Source organism: Macrobrachium nipponense, chromosome 36 (assembly GCF_015104395.2).
Source record: "Macrobrachium nipponense isolate FS-2020 chromosome 36, ASM1510439v2, whole genome shotgun sequence".
Taxonomy (NCBI): domain Eukaryota; kingdom Metazoa; phylum Arthropoda; class Malacostraca; order Decapoda; family Palaemonidae; genus Macrobrachium; species Macrobrachium nipponense.
The window spans coordinates 3,202,297-3,229,592 of NC_087220.1; the positions used below are offsets into that span (position 1 = coordinate 3,202,297).

The 27,296-nt window shown below is 39.6% G+C and overlaps 1 long non-coding RNA gene across 1 annotated transcript; it reads right to left on the bottom strand.

Moving 5' to 3' along the window:
- Nucleotides 1-24: 24 nt before the first annotated feature.
- Nucleotides 25-26,870, bottom strand: LOC135203264 (uncharacterized). Its single transcript, XR_010311886.1, has 3 exons — nt 26,626-26,870; nt 14,410-14,501; nt 25-528 (listed from the first exon to the last, which is right to left on the bottom strand). It is a non-coding gene; the product is annotated as an uncharacterized LOC135203264 (long non-coding RNA).
- Nucleotides 26,871-27,296: the final 426 nt, after the last annotated feature.

The following is a 27,296-nucleotide window of genomic DNA, read 5'->3' on the forward strand; positions in this document are numbered from 1 at the left end:
TCACAGAATTCCTCTGGCTCTATTTTGATGTCCATCAATGGATCCAGAGACAAAAAGTCTCCATCACTGGTTCCACTAAAGGCAGCCATGTTGCTGTTTTCTTGGTTTATGGAAGGTAGTGATAATGCACCTTCAGTTTCACTTTTCAAAGGAAATTCTAAAGAATGTTCTGGATTCATTTTAGCCCTAATGTCCTGTCCTGTTCTGTAATGACAATGTGTTCAATTCACAACTCTTAATACAGAATTGTTTACAAATAATTACTGAATAAATCTGTTAAAAATTAAGTACAATATCTTGAAATACTACAACCAGATTTCACTGCTGATGTATGAATCTAATATACAAAAAACTTTACTTGTTGTTTAAATTTGTTAAATGCGTGTACAATAATTCACTGTTGTCTCATACACTTTAAGAGTTGCTATTGGTAATGTTCCATGTAGTACCAATAAACAACATGCATTTCCCAAAATCCTGATGCTAATCAATACTGACGAAGGAAGGAAAGTTTTTCTGAGGGAGAATCTGAAATAAAAAATGCAACACAGTTAGGAAACATAATGCCAGAAATGAAGCAGCAAAATAATAGATCAAATTCAATTCAGGTTCCCATAAAGGTCTCAGGCTGATTAACAAAGCATGCACTTGATAGTTCTATCCAAACATGAATACAATCCTACCAGATGTTGTCCAGACACAGCATCAAAACATTCCTGAGGCAACAATCGATTAACAGTTAATATTGATGCCCACCACCTCACATCTGTGAACCTTCTTAGCTTGACATTACAATACAAATTACTTATGAACATATCTTATTAACAAATCAAATGACAAGAATAGAAAATGCAAGAGTCCAGCACAAGAGTTTTGTGGGGTAACAGCAGGAAGGGTACAGTACACAGCAAATGCTTAATTATATGTGATCCAGCTATACATAACACTGTATTATCCACAGATGCGGTAGATAATAATAAAATAATAGTAATGGTGAATTGAGTAGTAATTTGAAGAGAGATGAAAGTTTTCAAATTAATTTCACTGATTGTTATTGTGGATACAATACATGAGTAGCTATTATGACTAGCAACACTGATGACAGTCTTGGAAGGTACATGCTGCTACATTTCTTCAAATATGACATTGTTTTCAGAGCTAAACGAACCAGAGCTTTTTATGAAGGAGTATCATTCAGTGCATGTTGGAAATGGGTTAAATGATGGTTAAGAAGAGTGAGTAAGGGAATTCCCTTCACTCATATGCCATCACAGAGCACTTCTTGTTTTGGCCTGATGAACAAAGAGGGATGGCTGCGATGGTAGATATGATATAAGGTTTATGTTTGTATACCTATGAAAATTTCATATTACAGAATTTCCTCGATTAGTGTATCTGCATATGCATGGGTTGCGACTTGGCAATATATTTACATTTAACTCCAGCCCACCAAAATCTACATGAATGTATATACATAAATAAAAATGAATACAGTAAAAAGCTTTTTGGTTTTCAATGCTGCAAAGGTGGAATGATTACAATTTTTTTTAGGTAATTTGTATTTTTCCTACTATAACAACCTGAATGTCTTTACATATGGATATAGTTGCAACACAAGCTGGGAAAACAGCCGTTTAACTTTAAATAAGGTAGTTAACTATCAACGGTAGGGTGGGAGTCCCGCCCACCCATATCCTTATGCTTCACTTTAACCTTTTGGCTCAGGTAGCAGAGGTGGGACATTTATGTAAAGACCTTCAAGTTTGTATGTTCAGAAAAATACAAATTGCTTAAAACATTTGTAGTTTGTTCCTAAACAAATATAAACCTTCGGTCTTTACAAATGGAAACTTACTTTTTTTATGGAAGGATTCTCAGTAAATCTCTGAACTGAATGGAACCTCAATTTACCTAGGCCTCCTTCCTAGTCATGTAGAGCAGAGGAAGGAGTCCTGTGCCTCTGACCTGTTGAGGTTATGTGATGTTCAACTACCAGTCTTCTGGGCCTTGTGAATTAATGGGTATGTATAGCATCGTTATTCAAAAAGGGTTTGGATGAACCCCTCTTCTTAGAGACAATAAAAGAACAATAAAACCAATGGGTTTTATTTAATTGTCAGCTCCGCTCTCCCTTTGCTAGAGAGAGGGGATGGACATGCATCTATTAACCTACAGACTTCTAGATTACAAATAGGGTACAGAACTCTGTTATGTAGCTCACCTGCATCACACGCCAGCCTTCCCTCTGCCCTACAGGTGAGGAAGGGTATAAAAAGATAAAGGGGAGAGAAGGAGACCAATCACTCACTCACACTCTCTCTTTGTAACTGAACAACTTAGGCAAGATGCTACCTGTCTCTCTAGGGAAGCCAGGTGAGGTACACAACTTGTTGACCAGCCACCAGAGGACCCAAGGAAAAAAGTGTCCATGCACCCATGGGCAACATCCCAAAGGTAGAAGGATGTGAATGTAGTTTTTCATGAACACACTCCCACCCTTAGTAATTGTGGAACTGACAGGTTCTTCCAGAATGCAAGGGACAGACCAATGCCCCTAACCTTGTAAGCTCTTACTCAGAAGGTTCTCCTAACTACCTCGTCAGAAGTAGAACACGATCTCGATTTTCTCACTAAGCCAGAAAATAATCTTGTTCTTGGACACCTCTTCCTTGGTCAAGCCAGCACTAATGAAGAGTCATCGACACTCAGGATGGAGATGTCGAAACCTCTTTAGATGACACCACAACACTCGAACTGGACACTAGTATATTGTCTTGATCACTACCAGCTAAGTCCTCTAGGAAGGGGATCGAAAAGAACTTGAATCTGGTGTGAGGAACTGAAAAATTCTTAATCTTCGTTACGAATTCTGGGACAAACTTGAGCACAGCAGATCCTCATCCCTTTAAGTATTTAACATTGAAGGAAAGTTCACCAACTCTCCTTGCCAATGCCAGGGTAAGCAAGAACACAGTCTTGAAGGTCAGTTCCCTGTCTGAGAACTCTCGAAAAGGCTAGGGTGCACAAGTCAAGCTCTGTAAGACAAGAGTCACATCCCACTCAGGGGGGCTGAATTCCCAGAGATCTCCACAAGGAGGAGAGGTTCAAACCCTTCAAGCAAAGGATTAGTCCAAGGGCAGCTCTGTAGCCCCTGATAGCTGACATGGAGAGAAACTTCTCTCAGAGAAGAAAGACAAGAACGTCTGTAACATGCTGAAAAGGAGATCCAACCAGAGAGATACCCCATCAACGACACCGATCACAGAAGACGACCCATTTCCTCTGGTACACAGCCGCTGAAGATTTACAAAGGTATCCAGACATCTTGGTCGCAGTGTGACAAGAAAAAACCTTTCGCTCGCACGAGACGCTGGATAGTCTTCAGGCGTGAAGTGACAGTTCTCACACAGCCTGGTGATACCTCTCTATGAGCAGCTGGCACAGCAGGTTGTGCCAAGGGGAAATCTCTTGGTACCTAGGAAAGTACAGCTATCAGGTCCGGATACCACATGGCAAGTGGTCACTTGGGAGCAACCAGGGTCATCTGAGATTTGGGGTGATCATGACCCTGCTGATCACCCAATGAATCAGACAAAATGGAACAAAAGCATAGGCCTTGGAGATTGTACCATGGGTGTTGGAAAGTGTCTTCTATTGCTGTCCATGGACGGTCTGGCACAACAGAACAGAACACCAGGAGCTTTCCATTGTGACAGGTTGCAAAGAGGTCTATAGCTGATAAGCCCCCCAAAATCGAACAATCTTTCTGCAATGTCTTGGGTGTAGGGACCATTCTGTCCCTATTTCCGGACCCTTGCAACTAAGCTTGTCTGCTGCTCTGTTCTGGTTCCCTGGGATTTGCCTGGATGACAGTTCTACTGAGTGTGCTTCCGCCCACTTGTGAACTTGCACCACTAACATGTGGAGCTGAAGGAAAGGCAATTCACCTGCTTGTTAACCTACGCCAATACTGAACAATTGTATTGTTGATATAAACACTACGGAGTTCCCCGTCACTGGATCCTGAACCTCTTGTACAGCCAAAAATACCACCTTGAGATCCAGAATATTGATGTGAAGGTGTATGAAGGTCTTGTTCCACACACCTGAAATCAGCAACTCTTCCCGGTGTGCATTCTCTATCTTGGTTGATGTATCCAAATACAGAAGCATCTCGGGATTGTAAGTGCCTAATGGCACTACTATTAAAATGTTCCTGTCTTCTAACCACCAGGATAAGTCCTTCCTTACTTCCTCCAAGAAAGGAATCAGGAAGAATGGGAAGTCCCTAATGGGAGACCAAAACTCCTTCATCCTCCACTGAACAACACAAAGGTGAAGCTGCTCATGAGGAACCAGCTTCTGCAAGGATGACAGGTGACTGAGAATAACTAGTCACTGCTGAGCTGGTTCTTTCTATTGAGATAGGAATAACTGCACTGCCTCTCTGAACTTGCTAATATGCGAGTCTGAGGGGTAGGCTCTTGCTGCCACCACATCTGTCAGCATGGCCGGATAAGAGATACTTTACCCTCTGCTTTCGTGTAAGATCAGAATTCTCAAATTGATTGCTATACAAAGGTCCTGACAAAACTCGAGAAGTCAGTCTATGACCAAGAGCTTGCCAAGACTAGCTAATCATTGAGATACCTCAGAAAACATATACCAGGTGAAATGGCCCATGGCCCAAACTGAACAAAGACAAACGAGCGGTAAGCAGTTCAGAGCCTGAAACAAAGCGCTCTGAACCAAAGATTAAGCAGAGGTACTTGGAAGAGGACTGGTGGATGGGTATTTGAAAATATGCATCCTTGATGTCTTGACCTACAGAAAGCATACGATAAAATCTCAAGAGAAGTGTTGTTTTGGTGTCTGAGGAAGAGGAAAGACCCAGAAAAGTTGGTTAGCTTGGTCAAGATGATATGTCAAAGAACAAGCACAAAAGTAATAACAGCAGTTGGGGAAACAAAAAACTTTGAGGTTAGTGTTGGATTACACAAGGGTCAGCATTAAGCCCATTTTTGTTTGTGCTGGTCATGGGTGTGTTAAGTGAAGAGGTCGGGAATGAAGAGCAAGGGGAGCTGTTGTATGCTGATGATCTGGTGATTGCTGCTGAAAATATGGAAGACCTACAGAGAAGGGTTGGAGAGTGGCAGGAGTCTTAAGAGAGGGGTACCTTGAAGGTGAATGTGAATAAAACAGAGGTTTTGGTGAGCAGTAGGGAAGATAGAGGCAGAACAGCAATACAAGAAAGAAGAGGCTTGATTATAAAACAGGTGGTACGCACCTACTACCAAGCTTCCTCTTTTCAGTTCTAGACCTCTTGTTATGATTCAGTAATTTAGGTTTGAAAGGTTTGGAGCAAAACAAACTTTATTGCTGGCTTCTGAGATTCAGACATTTGGATATATACATGCACACATCAATACTGGGGAATTGGAACAAAGACTTTTGTAGTTTATTCTACATTTTCAAGTTCACACTGAATATAAAAGATGACAGACCTTTCTGTGCAAAAACAGTTTGTTATTCTGGGCGGTGTGTTCTTTAAGCAAAAGAGACAAGGAAAGAGGATGAAGGGACAATCCAGGATGGAGATTTCAATTCGTTGTTGACGTGGCTTCAATAAAAACAGACTCCAACAGATTCCTTTTACATTGATCTTTGACCCTGTAAATTGAGGAACTATCCCAGTTAATAGCATGGCCTGTCTTAAGCCAATGATTCGCAATTCCATTATCATTGAGCCTCTTGATATGGCATATATGTGCTGAGAGAGAGCATCTTACCAATAGATCTTACGATGTTTGCCATATATAAATTTTATTACATTCTTTAAAAGGAATACTGTATACAATATTGTTTGAATTTGGCGAGCTATTCTTAATTAGTTTATTTCTCAAAATGTTATTATATTTCAATATTAAGTTAATATCAATAGTTTTCAAAATGGGTACAGTAGGAATGAACGTAGGATGAAATGGTACATAGAGAATATTCTTAAGTTCTTTGTTACTACTAATTGGATTGTAATATGTCTTTTTTGCTTTATTTTTACAAAGTTCAAAAAAATATGGGGATAAGATGATGAATTTCCTATTTTATCAGTAATTTTAAACTCATCGTCCAAAAATTCAGGACTACAAATTCTGAGAGTTCTAATATACAGATTGGAAAATATTGATACCGTAATTTGTTAAGCAAGGTTAGAGTAAAAATGGATATATGACAAACTATTTGTGGGTTTCCTATATACTTTAAAACAAAAACTGGTGTTATTTGTAACAATTAAGACATCCAAAAATGGTATACAATTATTTTCTATATATTCTATAAAGACTTTTACAGATGGTACAAGATTATTAATTGTATACTTATATTTTCTTTTACAATACAAAAACAGTCATCTACATATTTATCACAAAACACTTTAGAGAATTTCTTGGAATAAGTCTAGACTCAAAGAACTCCATGAAAATATTAGACAAAAGTAGCGAAAGAGGGTTACCCATAGCCATACTAAATATTTGTTCATAAAAATTACCAGTAAATGTGAACTTACAATTTTTTTATGCAAAGGAGGTAAGTCATCAATTGGAACTAGTAAATTAAGATTTTACATCAAAACTGGTTAATTTGTCAGTACTGGATAATTCAATATGGGAGAGTCTAGTACAGAAATCATATAATGTACTGTTTTATTACTTTTCACTCTTAAATTAACTTTTGAACTCATTAATAATGGGCAAAAATGTGAAAAGGGGGACTTTTTGGGATGACTGGAACGAATTATCCTGATTCCCCTTATTTCTTATGGGGATATTTGTTTCATATATTCCAAACATATTGTATTTCAAACAGCCTTCTGGAACGGATTAAGCTTGAAGTCTGAGGTACTATTGTATCTATTGTTAGGGGTAAAACAAAATTCTGGCTGCCATCTTTCTTTTAGTTACAGGTAGGAAATCTTTAGGGAACTGCATGCCAATATTTAGCCTATGAGAGAGAGACAAATAAACTAACACTTGGCTTGTTTTTTCATTGCTACTACATAACAGCATCAGGTAGGTAGGAAGAGCAATTTGTCCAAGAGAGGCAGTGCCAGGCTCCGTTTGCATAGTCTAACATGGGTTAAAAAGTTCTGTATTAGTGGTGGAAGTTGCAATTAACTAGGTGCAGGCAGAGGATTTTTTTCCCAAAGCCTCCTCTCTCTCTCTCTCTCTCTCTCTCTCTCTCTCTCTCTCTCTCTCTCTCTCTCTCTTTCGCAGCTACCATGTGGTAGGATAATAGGAACGTAGCCAAGAATTAGGCAAGTTGTACCCCTATAGGAAAATTACCTCCAAGAAGCAGAGACAGAAACCTATCACCCAAGTCAGAAGAATTTTGCTTGAAGAAATTCAGTAGCATCCAAGAAAAAATATTCAGTTTTGTAGTACCATAAGATAAAAGTAAATAAATATGTATTATATCAAGACATGAAATGATAACATTTTACAACAGTGAGGTAGAGAAAGTAAAGGTACAAGCAACTTTATGTTTTGATCAGCGGTCATTCACCTAGACACACACCCAACCCCCAACCTGTGGGCAAGCTAACCATCCGCCTGCCATTCATGGCATAGCGCTTTCTTGCCCAGAAAGGAACTCGAGCCAACCACTCAGAATATACTTTAGCACGGGACCAAAGAAGTCATTTGGTTGTTTGTATGAGCATTGTTTCTTTCCTGCGTAGAAGGGTTAATGAAATAAGATGAGGGAGAAAGGAGGAACTTGCTTAAGCAGCAGGTGGAATAGCTTTTATTTCTTGTTATTATCACTGGTTGGTAAAATAATTCTTGAAGGGAACAGACAGGCCTCCCAATATCACAATTTCTTGAAGTAGATTGTATTTTTCCTAACTCTACAAACCTGAGGTCAATTACATTAGGAATTACTTTCAGCGTTGGCTGGAATACGACCGTTAAATTCTTGAACAAGACCCACCTGCCTGGATGTAAACACTCCATTTTGCCTTACGGCCCAGGCTTCAGATTGAAGGGTGGCATGAGGTGGGCATTAATGTAAAGGACCTCAGGTTTGTATAGTTAGTTAAAATACAATTTACTTACAAAAACTTTGATTATTTCCTACATGATATACAAACCCTCGGTCCATTACATTGGGAAGACACTGATAAGGAAAATAGAAAGCAAACTCGATGTGCAAGCTTACTGCATCAAAAACCTAACCAGCAAGTGTAAGTTCCAGTCCTATCCTCAACCTGAAAGAAAAGGAGTAGAGGTAAAAGGAGGGAAAGGTGGAGAGACCAGTCTCGCATCCTTCTTACCTCCAGAACCGCACACCATAGGTGAGATGCAACTTGTCCTCTTGAAGGAGCCAGGTAAGCAAACACAAATTGTGAGAATCCACCACTGGTCCAAGGAAAAGAGGTTCCAATGACCTGTGGGCAGACCCAAAGGAAGAAAGACATAAATGTGGTTGTAATGGGACCGCATCTTTCTTCTAGTCCTACATTTTTCAGAGTGATAAGTACCAAGCCACTGGTGCTGCTCGCTCTCTGAGAGAGCGTACAATGGATGTATCAAATTGCAGATGAGTTTCTCACAATCTCATAGGACTCAGAAGAAGACACATCTTTAGACACTTCTGCATTGGAAGTCAGCAGTGGATAAAGGTATCAACACTCAGTGAAGGGTTTCGATCCTTCAAAGAAGTCAAACTCGTCAACAGATGCCAACTTATTGTGCATCTGAGATGTAGTCACGACATGACACCCGCATTTTGAAGAGTGAAGCTGAGAATGAACCATGCAAATCGTCTATCTTCTTTGCCAATGATATTGAGAGACAAGATGATGATTCTCGTGAGGTATGTGCACATTAGATGAGAATTAAATGCTTTCTAGAGACTGAAGACCCTGTGATGGTAAGACAGAAGTTTCTCATCAGTAATTGAATCTCAATGAATGAGAAACAATACTATTTAGTGAATGACTAAGGTGAATGTGGACCCACGTCTTCACAGTTGAATCGGAGAGAAGTGAACTCTCAAGATTCTAATCATAGAAAAAGTCCTGTCGATGACACCAACCAGTGAAGACAGCTCTAATCCCTGGTGTTTTACAGAGATGAAAAGTTATTCGGCTATTTCATTGCTCATAGGTGAGAAAATTGGTGCTTGCAATGAAGGCGGAGAGTATTTTAGTAATGAAAACACAGGGATTGTACTGCCGGAAGAACTGCATTTTGTGGGTTGGATCAGGGAGGAACTTTTCTATCTACTCTGGAAGCAGAGTTAGTTGGGCAGGAAACAGGCGAAGTCTTCCGTTATTCAATTTCAATTTGGGATGAACAAAGAATAATTGAACACCTTACAAATTAGAAAATACATATTAGAAGAAAAAGCTCAAATTAACTGAAGAAAATCATTCTACGTCATCGCAGCGGCCAGTGGGGCAGGTATAATGGAACTGAAGACTACTATGTGGTAAACAGAAAAATGATAATGAGTCTAATGAGATATATCTCTGTCTGAAAATTCTCACAACAGCAAAAGTAGAGGACGAGACATGGGCCTTATGCGAGAATTCCAAGCCAACCAGAGACCTAAGTCTGTGATGGCTGGGCAGAGAGATTCGAATTGGTAGTTAATCCTCGATAGAGGAGAATCAATATTAAGCTGAATAGAATCTCAGAGAAAAGGCAGTACTCTGCCCCTTGCTCGACTCCTTATACTGAGTTGCCTGGTTGTGCATTCCATATTGGAATGCATTCGGCTTAGAAGCATCGAGCACAAAGAGATACACTTGAGAATCTGCATTTTTACTGAAATGGGGGAGAAACAAACCCTTTTGTTTGGTGATAATGCAAATGTTGTGGTGCTGTTGTCAAACAATACTAATAGTCGTCTCAGAACTAAAATTGGAAACTCTTGGGAGGCCTGAAAGGCCATCCTGAGTTTCAGGTTAATTAGAAGATAGTATTCATCTCAGTCACATATCAAAAGAATTAACTTACAGATATGCGCCTATTACTCTAATGAAGAGAGTGAATGTGAAGCTGTCCCAAAGGGAGTCTTCTATAGTGATAACAGGACATCGGACATGACTAGTTCAAGCCAAACTGGTTTTTCCCAAGAAAGTAGCACTGGAGAGGCATTCAAACTTCTCGCGGCTATCTTTCCTGAACAGATTGACGTACCTTCAGTAAGATCCTAAGATTGAACCAAAAACATAGTAGAAAGTAGAGGGGAAAAAAAGAGAGGAGGATTGACTGTTCTTGACCGCTCTTCTCTGAATTCTGTTAAACGAAGCATTCATTCCCTACAACAATTTCGTTCGCTCAAACGCGAGCGAAAGTTGTGCAGAGCTAAATGCAGTAAAAGCTGGTGAGAACTTGCCACGTCTTACTACGCGCATCTATCTTCTCTGTGATCGAATCTCAAAAAGAAGACTAAACAGAGAACCTCCTCCTATCTCTTTCAGATGCCTTGTCCCAAGGGACAATGACATCGATCTTGGCACTTGAAGAATAACCATTCCTGCCTTTCACAGGTGGGTCCGAGCCACCAAAGTGGCTCAGTCCCTTCTCTCGCCCTGCACCACAGTCATGATGGAGAGAAGACTACCCATCACTGACTATGGGTGTACAACAGGGTTGGAGGTTGTACACTTGGAGAGACACGTACAAGAGTACCAGACACAGCCCCATTTCCATGAGTCACACCCTTGGAACCAGAGACAAGATAACAAACTTGGGTTTGAACTCCAGGGGCTTCCGAGACACAATATTCTAGGGATAGTGTCTTGGTTCCCACTCCAGAAGGAGCAGGTGAGCTGAAGAGACAGCCAACTGCATCTTCCCTAGGGGAAAGGGTCCAAATCCTTAGAAGTCTTGAAGCAAGACTTCTTGGGGGTGGAAAAACTACCCTCCTTTTCTTAGGCTGTGGAAGCCTTTGAAGAGGGAGGTGAGGAGTGAGATGACAAAGACGATGACCCCTGTGAAAACTCACTGAAACACGGGCAGGGAGGGTGCTATCATGGCAAGGGACCACACTGAACAAGAGCAGAGAGTTCGTTCAGTAGAGCTGAGCACTCAGCTCGGCCGAGCGGAGTCAAGTGAGCTGAGCAGATCACCACTACATAATTATGAATGGTAATCATCAACAAAGATCTATCACTTCTTTCTAATTAACAGTTCTCCTTTGAGGCCAAAGCTCCAAGAAGAATAAAGAGAGATTCTGTGTCTGCTGTCCTACGTCTTCGGACCCTAAGGTCCAAGACATGACCAAGATTTGCATAACTCCAACCCAGACTGAAGAGTGAACTCATCTGTACTGGTAAAGGCTCCTATCGCTATGCAAACATTCGTGATAGTGAGCACTCAGCAAGCACTAGAATTCATAAGACTTCCCATGCTTGGCGAGGAAACCCGACTTTTGCAAGTCAATAAGTGGGCCTTGTCTCGCCCTGGTGCTCGGCAATATGATGAAGCCAAGCACTCAGCATGTGCCAGCTTGGTAAGACTTTCATTTATTGTTATAATTATTGGGAATACCCAGTGCCTGAGTGTTTGGAAAATACAGAAAACCAAATAACTCTGAGACGGTAGAAATTCCAAGGAATTTTATCTCTTGGCGAGATTCCCAATTTTTTCAATAACAATTATTGGGGGTGTCCATCTCATCCAAGTGTTTGGAATCACAGAAAACTATAACAATCTAAGAATTCCAGAAATTCCAAGGAATTCAAGCATTCAGCGAGATTCCTGTCTATTGTAATAACAATAATCGGGAATTCTCGTCTCTCCCAAGTATTTGCAGATCATAGATGACCAAAACACTCAGATAGGGCTAGAAAATCGAAAGAATTTAAGCGCTCAGCACGTCCCCCAAATTTCATCAAACGATCGTCGGGAGGGGCCCCTCCTAAACTCCGGTAGAAATTGAGGAGGAACAAGCATAAAAACCCTATATGCAAGTATTTAAGACTTGAATGCGAGTAGAGTTCAACAGAATATCCACTCGAGGCTCCCAAAATGCAAGAACCCATAGGGGACAACAAATTGAAATCCGTCCAAAGGAGCGAAAAAGCCAGGGAGAACATAGTCTCCAGGTGCTCGAATCCTAAGAATCTAAACACCAGATGTCGAGACGGTGAGAGGTTTCTCCATCAGTGACAGAAGATCCTTCTAGCATGATGTGGACATATATCAGATGGGACCCTAAGATCCTTCCAGGATCCCTCCAATACACCTCGCCCCTCTCGGTGTAACTTCTAGGACTAGCAACAGAAGTGTGAATTGAAGTTTGCACTTCTACAGCTCCCGACATGCTAGACCCTGGGGACAGCGTGACAGTTCCTGTTCCAGAAAAAACAGGCGAGCCAATGGACAACAGAGGAGGCAGACCCTTAGAAGTCCCATGACAAAACTTCTTAGAGGGGGAGACTACCTTCTCCTTCTTAGGTAGGGAGCATTAGAGGTCAAAGGGGTGGAGGTTGAAGAAAATATGATGACTACAAATAGGAAGACTTCGACTTCTCCAAATTCTGCAAAGCTACCTTCTACAGGATGAGACACATTTACCAGCAGAAGTAGATTTAATAATCACAGGGCAGTTGCAAAGGCATTGTCCAGTGATGAAACTCCAGGATAAAAGCAGCAAATGAATATGATTTCCAGCAGAGGAACAGTACACACACTCGAGGACCAATATCACAGCATGCTACGAGTTACAGGTACAAGTCCGAGGTTAGGAGAGCCAACACGAAGAGATATCCAACCATTTACTGCTTTAATCAACTATCACCTCTGTTAGCCTGTAAAATAAAGAAAATATGATTACAAAAAGAAGGATACTCCTCTGCTCTCCGAAATGAGAGGAGATCCCTCAAACACCAACACCACACGGCCCCCTCTCTCGTCGTCCAATAAGCTGATGAAAGAGAAGAGGAAATACCAGAAGAAAAACAAAGGACAAACCTCAGATGTTCCCCTTGGTAATTTCCAAAGTGTAAGCGCAAATTTCAAATGAATACACTGTCTCGCCCTGACATTAAAGGGCAAAAATATGAAATATGTAATAAGGGTGTACGCAGAGGTGATAGTTGGATAAAGCAGTAGATGGTTGGATATCTTTTCGTGTTGGCTCTCCTAACTTGTAGCATGCTGTGATATTGGTCCTCGAGTATGTGCACTGTTCCTCTGCTGGAAATCATATTCATTTGCTGCTTTTATCCTGGAGTTTCATCACTGGATAATGCCTTTTTCATTTATTACTAAAAATAATAAATGAAAAATCCTTCTGGGAAAATCATAATCAACAGCTAGTCAGCAAGAGTTCAAAAACATACATATTTATTGGAAGACAGCCAAAATCAAAGTGGAGTGTTTACATCTGGACAGGTGGGCCTACCTGCCTACCAGACAGTAGTTACTGCCTAACCCCCCTGTTCAAGAATTTAATGGCCGTATCCTAGCCTACGGTGAAAGTAATTCTCAATATAAAGGAAAGAGGGTTTGTATAGCCTTACTTTCAGCTCTAGGGACTGCCTTCCTCTTCCTATCTTTAGCAATTTTCTCAGCATGAGGAACGCATAGTTTCCATTTCTCTTCCTCCCTTTCCTGACACTCAGAACATGTTAACTCTCCATTACACCCCTGACCCTGAAATTTAGTGCATCCAGAGTGGGAATCACAAATCTCCTTAACTAGTCTAGTATTACATACACCCATCGGAGCAAAACCAAACCCCAGATGAACTGAATCTGAAATTTTGAGAATAAATGGCAGTAAAAATAATTAAAATACCTAAGATAATTGAAATAAACAAAGCCACAATGAAATAGTATGTCACAGAATCACAGGTAAGTGAAAAAAACCACCTATGTTACATGGAAGCTGGCAAAAATCGAATTGAGGGGTTTGGTGTCGTCAAACCTGTTTACCGGAAGTGGGCGGTTACCTGCCACCTACGCTAGCGATGGTGACGCCACCACAAAATTTTGAATTTTGGTCTACCGGGGTAAGCATCCTACAGCTCAATAACTGCTTGGTAAGACCCTTGAAAAAAAAAAAAGAATATGAACCGCACCAGAAGGAGTGATGTTTAACAAAGCAAACAAAGTGAAGCAAGTGTCAAGTAGGGTCGAGTTTAATGGCAGTGTCCAGCTTTGCTGAAGACAATTCCTAGGGTTTGTGTGTTGTGTAGGAACAATAGATTATTTGTACTTTGTGGTTAGTTAACATTTAAAACAAAAGCTCAAAGTAACAAGATGACACCTGCCAAAAATGTCAGTCAGTACATCTTGAATAACTCACAACCTGGGTCTTCAACAATGCAATTGTGTCATTAAGTGAATCACGATTCAATTCTCTCTTATTGCAAATACTTCTCTTTTATATCACTTACCTAGAGGATGTTATTGAGGAAAATTAACTTGATATGAAGAAAACGTGTTCCTTCACAGATTATCAGCGATCATTTATAACAAAACAGGTTATCTGTGGCAAAGAGAAGTGATCTTCATTAACACATAGAAATTTACTATACACAATGCAGTACCAATGATATTATACACTTAGCAATTGCAAATTCAGTGCAAATGTTAGACTAATGCAGTGCTAAACATGTGTGCAAAAATTTAATTTTTCCCATTCCTGTCTTCTATGTCCCTGTATGAATCTGAAAACACAAGTTCTGTACAGTTGAATTTCCATACTGTTAATGTTCTGGGTACGTCCACATTAATATGAACTAAAAATATGATATTTTTGAAATAAAATAAGGTTTTGTATATACTTATCCAGTAATTATGTTGCTAACATTTCAACATGTATGGCAGCCTAAATTCAAATTTAGATGGCTTGGTGTAGGTATACAGTGACATCCCATAATGGTGATACTAGGAACGTTAGCTAATTACTTCATTCTGTTTCATGAATAATGTCCATCAGAGTGGAATTGGGTACACTCCAGTCATATAATTACTGGTAAGTAGTATATACAAAACCTTATTTTATTATAGAAATATAATTTTTGTATATTTGACTAACCCAGTCATTATAGGCAGTCCCTGGTTATTGGCAGACTCAGTTTATGGCGATCTGGTTTTATGGCACTCGTCTAGTGCCATAAAATCAGTGATTTATGGTGCCATAACGGACCAAGTTTCGGTTATCGATGCTGACTTCATAGTGAATGAAGGTGGGATCAAGAACATATTCTACTCCAAAGCATTAAGTCATGTAATGAATTTGAAATAGAAAAGTTGTTGCTAGCATTGAAAAAACAATGCTTGTCATTCCTATCAGAGAGCTATGCAGATGAATAGCTACTGCCTCTGGTTGGAGTCATCTTAACTCAGGGTGGAGTGGTGGTAGTGCCAAGGGTCACCTCCTACTTAGGGGGAACTTTGCTGCAAGGGGAATGCTCCTATAGTTAGCAAAGTGCGATGGGTGCCCATCCTTGCCCCGGGTGCAGCACTGAAATAAAACCACCAGGAAACACTGACACCTACACTGAAATAAAGTCATGACCCATCCACTGAGATTGATGGGTGCTCCTGGTACACTGTACACCCTGGCTCTTCAAAATCAACACCTTACTGAAATGAAGGAGCAATAACAGGAGAACATCCAATGCCTCCTTCCGCAATGCCATGCCAGCCACTAAAAATGGTCTGAAGGTACTGAAAATTTCGACATTTTTAAAACTTACACAAAAAATATGATAAGAAGCAAAGATTGTTTACGCCTCCCATAGTCCGATAGCAGAATGGGTATGAATAGCAAAAAACCTGAAAACTAAGGAGGAAGAGGCTCTTCTTATATACTTATCTTTACTTCAAAGTAGGCCAAGAACACTCCACAACACTGACTGTGTCTCAAACATGAAGCCCATATAAAATGGAAGACAACACATTTAGACAGAGGAAGAGATAACTTCCTAGGTTATGGATGGTCCTCTGATTCCTGTTGCAATGAGGGATGGAAGTCTTTAGCTGTGTCAACAAACAGAGATTTACTGCTTGACGAATTGCTTCTTGTCACTGCAAGGGTTGGTTCAGAGAGGAACTCTTCTCTTTACCCTGGAAGCAAAGCTATCAGGGCAGGCAAAGATTTTAACATTCACTCCAATTCAGCTTTAACAACTAGTAGTTAAACATTTTACGAATTAGAAAAAAAAAATATATAGAAGACGAAAAATTGCTATGTTTGTCTGAAAAATCATTCTGAATCATTGCAGTGGCCTATGTGCCAATTGCGACGAAGACAATGAAAAAGCAAACAAAAACTTTATTGTCAGAGACATTTAGCCAAATACAAGAATTGAGTTTGTCTATTGTCAGACCCCCGTTCCCCCCTTGCTAGGGAAAGGGGAGGATATATATGCTTCTGTAATTTAATAAAAAAGTTATAGAAAGGTTACTCTATCATATACAAGCAGTCCCCGGTTATCGGCAGTGGTTCCATTCTCAGCAGGGTGCTGCTGATGAGCGAAAACCACTATTAACCACAACATGGCAATTTATGATGCTTATGGTGCCAAGTTTGGGTTAATGGCGCTGATAACCGGTTAATGGTACCTCTTAGGTATGTTGTGGCGCTGTTAACCGAAACTCAGCCCATTATGGCAGTATAAATTGCCAATTTTATGGTGATTAAACAAGCGCCATAAAACTGGATAGCCATTAACAGAGTCCATCGATAACCTGTAATCTTACCTGCACAGGCCTTCAGTTCCAGCTTGTGATGGACATGACTCTGCGCAAAGGAAGAGTGAGGAATGAAAAGAGGAAAGAAGAGAGCCAGTCACCCTTACATTCACACTTTCATTTATACCGCTCACAAAAGGTGAGATACAACCATGTCCTTTTAAAGGAGCTGGGTAAAGTACACAACTTGTTGAGCAGCCACTACGGGTCCCAAGGAAAAAGTGTCCTAGGACTTATGGGCTATATCCTGAAGGTAAGAAGCAGTGAAAGTGGTCTGATTAGACCACACCCCAGCTTTCAGTACCTGAGGAACCAACAGGTTGTTGCAGAACACGAGGGAGGGGCCAATACCACTGACTTTGTGAACACTCAGGCGAAAGGTACTGGTGCCATTCTTTCCTACAGAGGAGTACACTTTCTTGATCACTTCATAAAGCCAGAAAGAAATAGTGCTCTTAGACATTTCTTTCTTGGTCACCTCGGTGCTAATAAAGAGGCCTTAACAGTCAGGCCAGAGATGTCGAGTTCTCTCCAGATAGTGCCGTAGCACTCTAACAGGACAAAGCAGCATCTCGTCAGGGTCATTACCGTAGAAGTCCTCTAGAGAGGGGATCGTAAAGGACTCGAACTTAGTGTCAAGGACTGAAGGGTTCTGAGTTCTTCACTACAAAATCTGGGACGAAATCGAGTGTAACTGACCCCCACAAGTTCTCCTACTCTCTTCGCCAATGCCAGGGTAAGCAAAAAGACCGTCTGGAGGGTCAGATTATTGTCTGATGACTCTCAATGAGGCTCATAAGAAGGACAACTCAGGGGGCATGAGTTCTCTTATTGGACAAGACGTCTCAAAGCTCCTCCTGAGCAAAGATATCTCCATAGAGGAAATATCCAACTCCCTCAGTTTCCAGACTAGGCCCAATGCAGACCTGTTGCCTTTAACTGCAGATACAGCAAGGAGCTTCTCTTGGCGAAGAAAGACTAAGAAGTCTGTGACCTGCTGAAGAGAAGTTCTGACCGGAGAGAGACCCTACCCTGTCCATGACACCAACCACAGATTGTCTATCGATTCCTGCACTCCTTTGATCGCATCCCAGATCCGTGAAAGATTATTTGTTTCCACAGTTTTAAGACTGTCTAGGGATTCCTGTAGTCCTTTGATCATGTCCCAGATTCTTGATCATTTACCATTTGTCTCTTTGATTTTTTCAGAGTTTTCCAGTTATTTCTGAGAGGGATTTTGCTGTTTGGAAGGCATTTTCTGCAGTGTGGTACAAAGCAGGTAGGCTTAGGTCAGCAGGGCCCTTTGGAGGCAGAGTGTAAGGCTTCAAGCTCAAATACTGTTAACAAAAAAAAAAAGTTCAAGCTTTGCTACCCAAGCATAACTGAATCCATAAAATAGGAAGACATCAATAGTGTCTGAGAAAGAGAAATGTTCAATGTGGAAGAAAAACCATGATCTTGATGAATATTGGAATTTTGCTAAGAAGTCCTCTGAAGAAAAAATAGATTTCCTTAGGGAGAGAAGGTTATGCTTTGGACGCTTTGGTCTCAACCATACTTCTAAAGGATGTATGAAATAGAAGCACTGTAAGACATGCTGTAAGAGGCATTTCACATCATTGCATATCGAAGGATTCAAGCTACACAAAGAGAATGATAGCTCGTCTAGCAAAGTAGCAAGTGAAATTATTGTTAGCACATGTACTACCAATGATGTCAGTGAAGTAAATACAATATTACAGCCTATTCTTCCAGTAAAAGTATATCAGAAAGGAAACAAAGTAGTTTTGGACACTTATACCTTTTTGATAATGGCAGCACTGGTTGTTCCATCACAGAGAGTTTACAAGAGCAGATAGGTGCACCTGGAACAGAGACATGTTTAAAGCTCCAAACCATGCATGGGGTAATTATTGTGAATACTTTGGCAGTTAATAATTTGTGTGTTACAGATATGGAAGGAAACAACACTACTGATCTGACAAAAGCCTTCGCTCGTCAAGACATCCCAGTGAGTCATCAACAGATACCAAAACCAGAATTGCTCAAAAAGGTAGCTGGTCTGAGGAATGTTGCTGATCTGATTCCTGATAATAGAAAAGATCTGGAGATTGGTTTATTGATTGGCAGCAATTCCTCTAAAGCGCTGCAACCATTAGAGGTGCTTCCAGTCAAGGGTCAAGATTCCGTTGCAGTTCTTTACCACCATGGATGGACTGTTAGTGGCCCTCTACATTCTAAATACTCCTCAGAGAAGAACAGTATTTCATGTCACCATGTCTGTCTTCAGGAAGTTGAAAGGGTAAAGGAGTGGATTCATCCTGCAGCTGTGACCCATATGTTTGAAAGAGACTTTAGTGAGAAAGATGTTGGTAGACTTCCTGATGTGAAGAGTCTTTCACAAGAAGATCAACAGTTCCTCAAAGAAGTGGCAGAAAACATTCAGTTTACTAATGGACGCTACCAGCTTCCCCTACCATTTAGAACCAATAAAGTTAACTTGGTAAACAATAGAGAACAGGCAGTGAAACAAGCACAATGGCAAAGAAGAAAATTAAACTAAACCCAAAGTACCAAGAAGATTATGTGGAGTTGAGAAATTGGTGTCGAAAGAATATGCTTATAAGGTTCCAGAGGATCGGTTATAAGATGAACAGCCTACATGGCATCTACCTCATGATGGTGTCTACCATCCAAAAAAAAAAATAAATAAATAAATAAATAAGATTAGAGTAGTCTTTGACTGTAGTGTTAAATACCAGGTAGTTCCCTTAATGGCAAGTTGATGCAAGGTCCTGATATGACTAATTCCATGGTTGGAGTTCTCATCAGATTTCGTCTAGAAAGGGTGGTCTTGATGGGTGACATAGAATCTATGTTTTACCAAGATCAGGGACCAAAAGTCCAACATAAATACCTTAGATTCTTATGGTGGCACGGTGGTGAACTTGAAAGCAAACTTAAATAGTATCAAATGGGTGTTCACATCTTTGGAGCATCGCCGATTACGCTTTGAGGGCAGCAACTGACCATGCCAAGGAAAAGTATGGTCGAGATATAGAATGCACCATTAAGACTAATTTTTATGTGGATAATAATTAAAAATCTGAACCTTCAGAAGAGCAGGCATTAAGATTTGTGAAAGATGTTACAGCTGCGTTGAAAGAAAGAGGTTTTCGGCTGACAAAGTTTGTGAGTAACAGCAAGCTGGTGTTGAAATCAATCGCGCAAGAGGACCGTTCAAAAGATCCTCATGCAGAAAGAGCTCTTTGTTTTCAGTGGAATATTGAAAATGACTACTTTACTTTCTCCGCAAGCTTGGACCCAAAACCACATACAAGGAGAGGCCTTTTGTCAACAGTATGTTACCTCTATGATCCTCTTGGTTTTGTAGCTCCTTTTCTTTCGCCAGCTAAGAGAATTCTTCGAGAAGTTTGTCAGGATAACACCTTGGGATGGGAGGATGTTATTCCCGAAGAATACCAGAAGCCCCCTGGAGAAGGAGGCTTGATGGTTGACAAAGATTCCAAGATGTGTCAAACCAAAAGAATTTGGTAGAGTAACTTCCACACAGCTGCACATGTTTTCAGATGCTAGTAATGAAGGCTATGGTGCTGCAGCATACTTAAGACTTTCCGATAGCAGTGGGAGGATTTCTACTGCTCTGCCTATGGGAGAGTCTAGAGTGTGCTGTAAAGGCAACAATCATACCCCGACTGGAATTGACAGCTGCAGTGGTGTCCATAAATCTAGCACAACACACTTTGAAAGAGCTGCAGATTACATTGGACCAGACATTCTATCACACAGATTCTACAACACTTCTTCACTATATTTTTAGTGATAGTAAAAAGGCTTCCTATCTTTGTAGCAAATAGTGATAGTAATTAAGGATTTATCTGAAAATGAACAGTGGAGATATGTTCAGAGTAAAGAGAATCCTGCTGATATTGCATCAAGAGCTTTCACAAGTCAGCAAATGCTGAACAATGACATTTGGTTTGATGGCCCATATTTTCTTAGAGGACCAGAGGAGCTGTGGAAAAATGACATGCCCTAAGATGATGTTGAATTGGAAGGATCTAAAACTTTTACAGTGCATCCAGAAGATGAGGAGGGAAATGCTGTTGACAAGTTTCTTGAGTATTATTCTTCTTTTTTTTCATACTGAAATCTGAGAAACAAACTAGACTTATTGGTTCAATTACAACAGATGAATATGTTGCTGGAAAAGATGTTATCAGATATATCCAGAAGAAAGCTTTTAGTGAGGAAGAGACACTTGCAAAAAAGCAAAGGGTCATGGGGCAGGGCAAAGGACTTTGTAGCAGCAGTAGTATTTATAAACTAGATCCTTCATTGATCCTCAAGACAAGCTTCCTCACGTTAATGAACTGCTCTCCAATGCAGACAGTTCAGATGATGAAAAGCATCAAATGATATTACCTAGACTGAGTCATATCACTACTATGATTATTCATTGCATATAATGAAAAATTAGCTCATGCTGAACGCACCCATGTGATAGCAAAAGATCTTCACTGGGTTATCCATACCAATGTAAGTGTCCGCCAGGTTCTACAAAGATATGTCATTTGTAGAAAAATGAGAAACTCGGTTCTAAACCAGAAGATGGCTGATTTACCATTTGAAAGAGTAATTCCAGCTGTTCCATTCACAGACACAGGTGTTGACTTCTTTGGGCCACAGGAAGTCAAAGAAGGAAGGCAAACCAGGAAGAGGTACGGTGTATTATTTACCTGTTTGTCTACCAGAGCAATTCATATGGAGACAGCGAATTCCTTAGACACACCATCCTTCATAAATGCTTTAAGAAGGTTTGTTTCTAGAAGAGGAAATGTAAAGAAGACTTGGTGTGACAATGGGACAAACTTTCATGGAGCTGAGGAGTTGAGGAAGTCACTGCAAGAGATAAATGAAGATTAGATCAGGGCTTTCCTCTCAAAAGAAAGCATCAGCTGGACCTTCAATCCCCCTACAGCTAGTCATATGGGAGGTGTGTGGGAACGTCAAATTAGCATTGTGAGAAGGTTCTCGACTCCTCTCTTCAAAGAACATGCTGGATGACTGGATGATGAGAGTTATGCACTCTTCTCACAAAAGTTGAGGCTATAGTAAATGACAGTCCATTGACCACAGTCAATGATACCCCAGAGGACTTACAACCACTTAGTCCAGCACAGCTTCTCACACAGAAATCAAGTGTTATGATGACACCACCTGGTGTTTTTTTTAGAAAGGAGATATGTATCTGAGACAGAGGCGGCGCAATGTTTAATTCTTGGCTAACTTATTCTGGACTAGATGGCGAATAAATATTTATCATCATTACAAGAGACAGAAGTGGAACAAGGAAAAGCGTCACCTTCAGGCTGGTGATATTGTCCTTGTAAAAGATGATAATCAGTTAAGGAGCAACTGGATGATGATTCATGTTATCAGCACTGCAAAGGACAGAACTGGTTTTGTAAGAAGTGTAGTCTTAAACACACAACCATCAAAGCTCCATCGACCCATTCAAAAGCTTGTTCTTCTCCTTGCACGAGAGGAGCAATGATTATAACAGTTACTTTCATGTGGATCAAAAGACTTGAGAGTATATTGCATTTATTATAGATGTTATTTATATCACCTGCATTTATAGATATGGTTGATTTTGATAAACAAATAATTTGTTTATAGGGCCGAGAATGTAAACGCAGCTTTTTATAGAAACCAGTTGTATATATAATTATTTAATAAGTTTCGTTTTTCAACTTGGTGAATAGGGTTGTGTTATAGATATTTTGTGTCCATTTTTACATGTAAACATTGTTTAGTCTACTTTGGATTGTTACTTCTGTAATTTGTTCATTTATGTTACTTGTTGTTGAGTAGTTCTTGAACAGACTCTTTATGCTGGTTGTTATCAGTGTTGGAACTACACTGAAACAGGTATGAGTTTCTGGAAATAAACTTTTCTTTAGGATCAAGGTTTTTGATGACTGACAGAGTAGAAGAATTCTTCAAAGTGTTAAGAACACTTTTTTGGAAATTCGTTTCGCTTATATTGGATGTAACTTAGAGTAACACAAATGTAAGTTTATTTCTTTACTGAAATTTGTATATATTCTATTTCATGTATGTGGTGCTTTGTTGTTATATTCAAACAATTGTTAATTCTTTGTTTATTATGGAATTTCTATCTAACAGTTTTAGTAAGTTTGTATATTTTGTTGTTTTCAGTTTCTTCAACCTCGTCGCCTTGTACTACTAGCATGGTACTCATCATTGGTTCTCTGGTCTTGGAGTACTGACCAACTATGAGCCCTTACAGTAATGGTCAAATTAAGTTGTAGTGCTTTGTGTTACGTGAATTTAAAGGTTTAAGTTGATTTAAAGTGTTTTGTGACATCAACTTGAATTTTATATGAAATTTTAATAAAGTGTGACGTGAGTAACAGTATCTGTGTCTTTTCTACATCTCATCCCTGTGGCTTTGGAGACAACGGCAGCTACAGAACCAAGAAATAAGAAGGCTTTCTGGAAATAAAATGATGTCTCCCCATGTGACACATACGTAGGCCTCATGACTCTGCAAGAATGAATATAATCGGGTAGTAAAGAGGCCACCGGATAAATGTAAAAAGACCATAAAAAACTCTAGGCCTAAACAATCCGTCGAAGCAGTTCTCCTTGTCTGGTCTAAATTGTCCAATACGAGAATGGTACTGAAGGAGAAGCTCAAAAAATTGTCAGTTTTCATAATTCACAGTGAATAAAACTAACACTCTGTGAGCAAAGCCACAATTCAAAAGAGATAGAGAGAGAGAGAGAGAGAGAGAGAGAGAGAGAGAGAGAGAGAGAGAGATTTGAATTCCATATTCCAATCTGGTTTGTTATGAGAAATGAATGAAGTACAATGAATAATCATGATGAATGAACAGGTTCATTTCTGTGAACAGAGACGAGCGTTTCAGTTACCGATGCTGTAATAAATTCAACCATAAACCTCATACATTTGTATTAATGTATGAAGCGAAATGGACGTTCACATTCTTAACACCTAAAACATGACCAATTTATCTTCAGTTAGGCCTAATTATTAGCCACCGCACCACACCAGAACGGTAGTAGTACATGCTAATATTATGATCTCCCTGGAGAGAGAGAGAGAGAGAGAGAGAGAGAGAGAGAGAGAGAGAATGATCATCTTCCTCCACTCGATCTGGGCATCAGCGCCCTAAAATGAAAATATTTCAGATTATTAATCAATTAATGATGTGAGAAACACAGACATCCAAATACACATATGAGCAAACCCAATAAATAAGAGCCTGGATTATTATTATAGTAAAAATCACACAAAAAAGCAGATTTTGTCTTTCAGAAAAGAATAGACAGTGCTGTATTAATTACCCTAAAAATAAAACAATCCTTATCAGGATATCATTATGTTGTGATGCTTTTCAAGCAATCACCGGTTGGTCAAGAGAGACAACACAAACAAACGCGCCTTACACTTCAGTACTACACGGGCGCACAAACGAACTCACTAACAGAAAGAAATACGTGAACTTGATGCAAGAATCATCGGACAAGAAGAGCATCAAATTAGGTCTTGAAAATGACCAAAAAGTCACATCGGACTTGATAGAAGCATTAACGTCTTTTAGATCAGGATAACATGATTATTAAATAATATATATATAACTGACGACAGACTTAGTACCACATGACTATGACCTGCTCTGCTCTGCTCAGCTCAGCTCTGCTCTGCTCTGCTCTGCTCTGCTCGGGCTGTTGAGTCTCTTGCGCTGCTGCTGCTGCTGACCTCATGACAACCTCGTCAGCGTTTTACTCAAAACATTGCCCCGTGACTTCCATCTCACTCCAGTTCTTCCCTCTTCACTGCTCCTTCTTGGGATCCGGATACATACATACATACTACATACACACAAACACACACACACACACACACACACACACACACACACATATATATATATATATATATATATATATATATATATATATATATATTATGTTATTACAATTACACTATAACAGAACATTTTCCACTTGGAAATAACTATCTCAACTGATATGAATTTAATTCTGAAAGAATTAATTCACATATTTTTACGACAATCTCTCTTTTTATTCTCCATAATTACTGATAATTACCGATATTCAATTTCACACTATTTAGAGGACTAAGGCATAACAGCTTCCATTATGGGAGCATCATGGTATGAATCATCAATATTCTGCGTTTTATCCAGTTTGGAAGCAAGATCGATTTGGCTTACGAACAAATCCTTAGGAGGCTATAGGGATGATATCGTATACTGCCATTTCGATGGTATTTGAATCATATGAGACCCAATAGCTGACTGGGTTCTGTCGGTCTGAAGGATAATAAGTCGGTTTGGACCCGAAAGAATATCTGAAACTATAGCCATGCCATGTTGGAGAATTTTGGCTGGGCTGCAACATTGTCGTATTGCAACGACATTGCAATATATTGCCATTTCTCACGGGTTTCCGTGATCAGAATGTTAATATTGAATTCTTCCAGTCTGAAGGAATAGTTGGTTCGTTCGACGAAAAAAAAAATGATGATATCGATATCCTTCACATTATGGAGAATTTTGGATGGCTTGCAACACTGTCGTATTGTGCAATTTCTCACGTATTTCAGTGATCAGGATGTCAGCACACTGAATTTTATCCAGTGTGAAGGAAAAGTATGTGATTAAGAAAAATAAACACTGGTACATTCATTGTAAACATAAAAAAAGAAAAAGAAAAAATAGTACGAACAAAGCCAATGTCATTCTCTGAATCCCCTGGCCGGAGAGAGAGAGAGAGAGAGAGAGAGAGAGAGAGAGAGAGAGAGAGAGAGAGAGAGTTAAACTTGCATGCTAATATCTAACCGCAAGTCTTGTTTAATGTATAACCACACGGGAGAGAGAGGGTTGGGGGGGGGGGGGGGAGTTGGCAAGGAGTCTCTGTACAAATTAAAGATGTTTTTGTTGCATCTAGGCTAAACTGACATGAATCTGCCGTGAAGTATTGTTCCAAGTCCATTGACTCATATTTTAAAATATTCTTCATAAATTACCTACAAGATTAGTTTACCTTTGAATGGTTTCCATATACAGATACCAATGGAAACTACTTCCCTATGAAACAAATTTATGATTTCCTTAGTTTAAAGCCTTTCTTATGTGGACCGTTTTAAGCTAAGTCTGAAGGTGCTGCTCACGTTCATTGTTTCGTAACAAGCAAGCACCCAGCGGCCTCTGAGAGAGAGAGAGAGAGAGAGAGAGAGAGAGAGAGAGAGAGAGTAGGTAGTACCTAGATACTTTCACTTATGTATGAAATGAAACGTGGACGAAACAAATGCTAAAGTAAAGAAAGAATCCAAGAAAAGAAAACAGACCAATGAAATGAAGAGGCGATCTTCGCTTCAGGCCTTATGTTCTTTTCTGAACGTTTATAAGAAAATTTCGAGAATTCTAAATATTTACAAACGATTCCTTCAGCCCCAGTGAGGTTAAAACGCTCGTCATGGGACTAAGGAGCTCTTGGGATGAGTAATATATACGAGTAGTATATCTTATATAAATTAATTAATGGCATATGTTGCTTTCTCTCTCTCTCTCTCTAAACGTTACTTCAGATCATTTTTTCTATAAATATAAAATGGAGACAAAATGTGCTAAAAAAAGGTTGTCGCTGCTAATAGTACTATCTAGACAAGACTCGCCCATGCTGGCATGAAAAAAGGTCATATTATTAATATGATGAAAATCAATCGATGTCTTTCACTTGGGTCAGTCAGCTGGATAAACAATGTACAAAGGTACTGAATGAAACCGAATTTTCTAACCGTTAAACCTCACCTCAGACGACGACTCGATGTGGTGGAAATAGGCGTTGTTATGCCGCCAAGACCGGTTCAAACTAAATATTCCAAAAAAATAGATGACGACGCATCATCGTCTTGTCTACTTGATCTCTTGGTTCCTTCCTTCCTTTCATAAACAGAAAATGGATAGTTTTCGTTTAAATAGTATGTACGCTCCTGTAGCCACCGTTTTCGTCAAATAGAAACACTGATGATGATGATGCTGCTAGGCTGACTGGCGGCCAGGCCGGCCGCCGCCGCCCTGGCCAGATTTTCTTTGGCACCCTATCGTACAGATGATTCAACATTATCGTTTTTTCACCAAAATTATCGCAAAATATATCGCATGCATGTGAAAAATGATCGTATCTTTTATCACTACACTATTCTCTACAGTAATCAACAACATTTCTTGGTATCAAAATCAATGCATGTATATCTTTTATACATTTTTAATGATAAGGCAAAAATGGTATGAATCAAACTCTTCTGTTATTATAAATAAAAACAATGTGACATTTTACAGAGAATAAACATAGATTCCCATTTCTGTACCACTACTGACGATGTGAACTTGAACTCAAACTAATCTGATATATATATATATATATATATTATATATATTATATATATATATATATATACGTACTATATATATATATATAT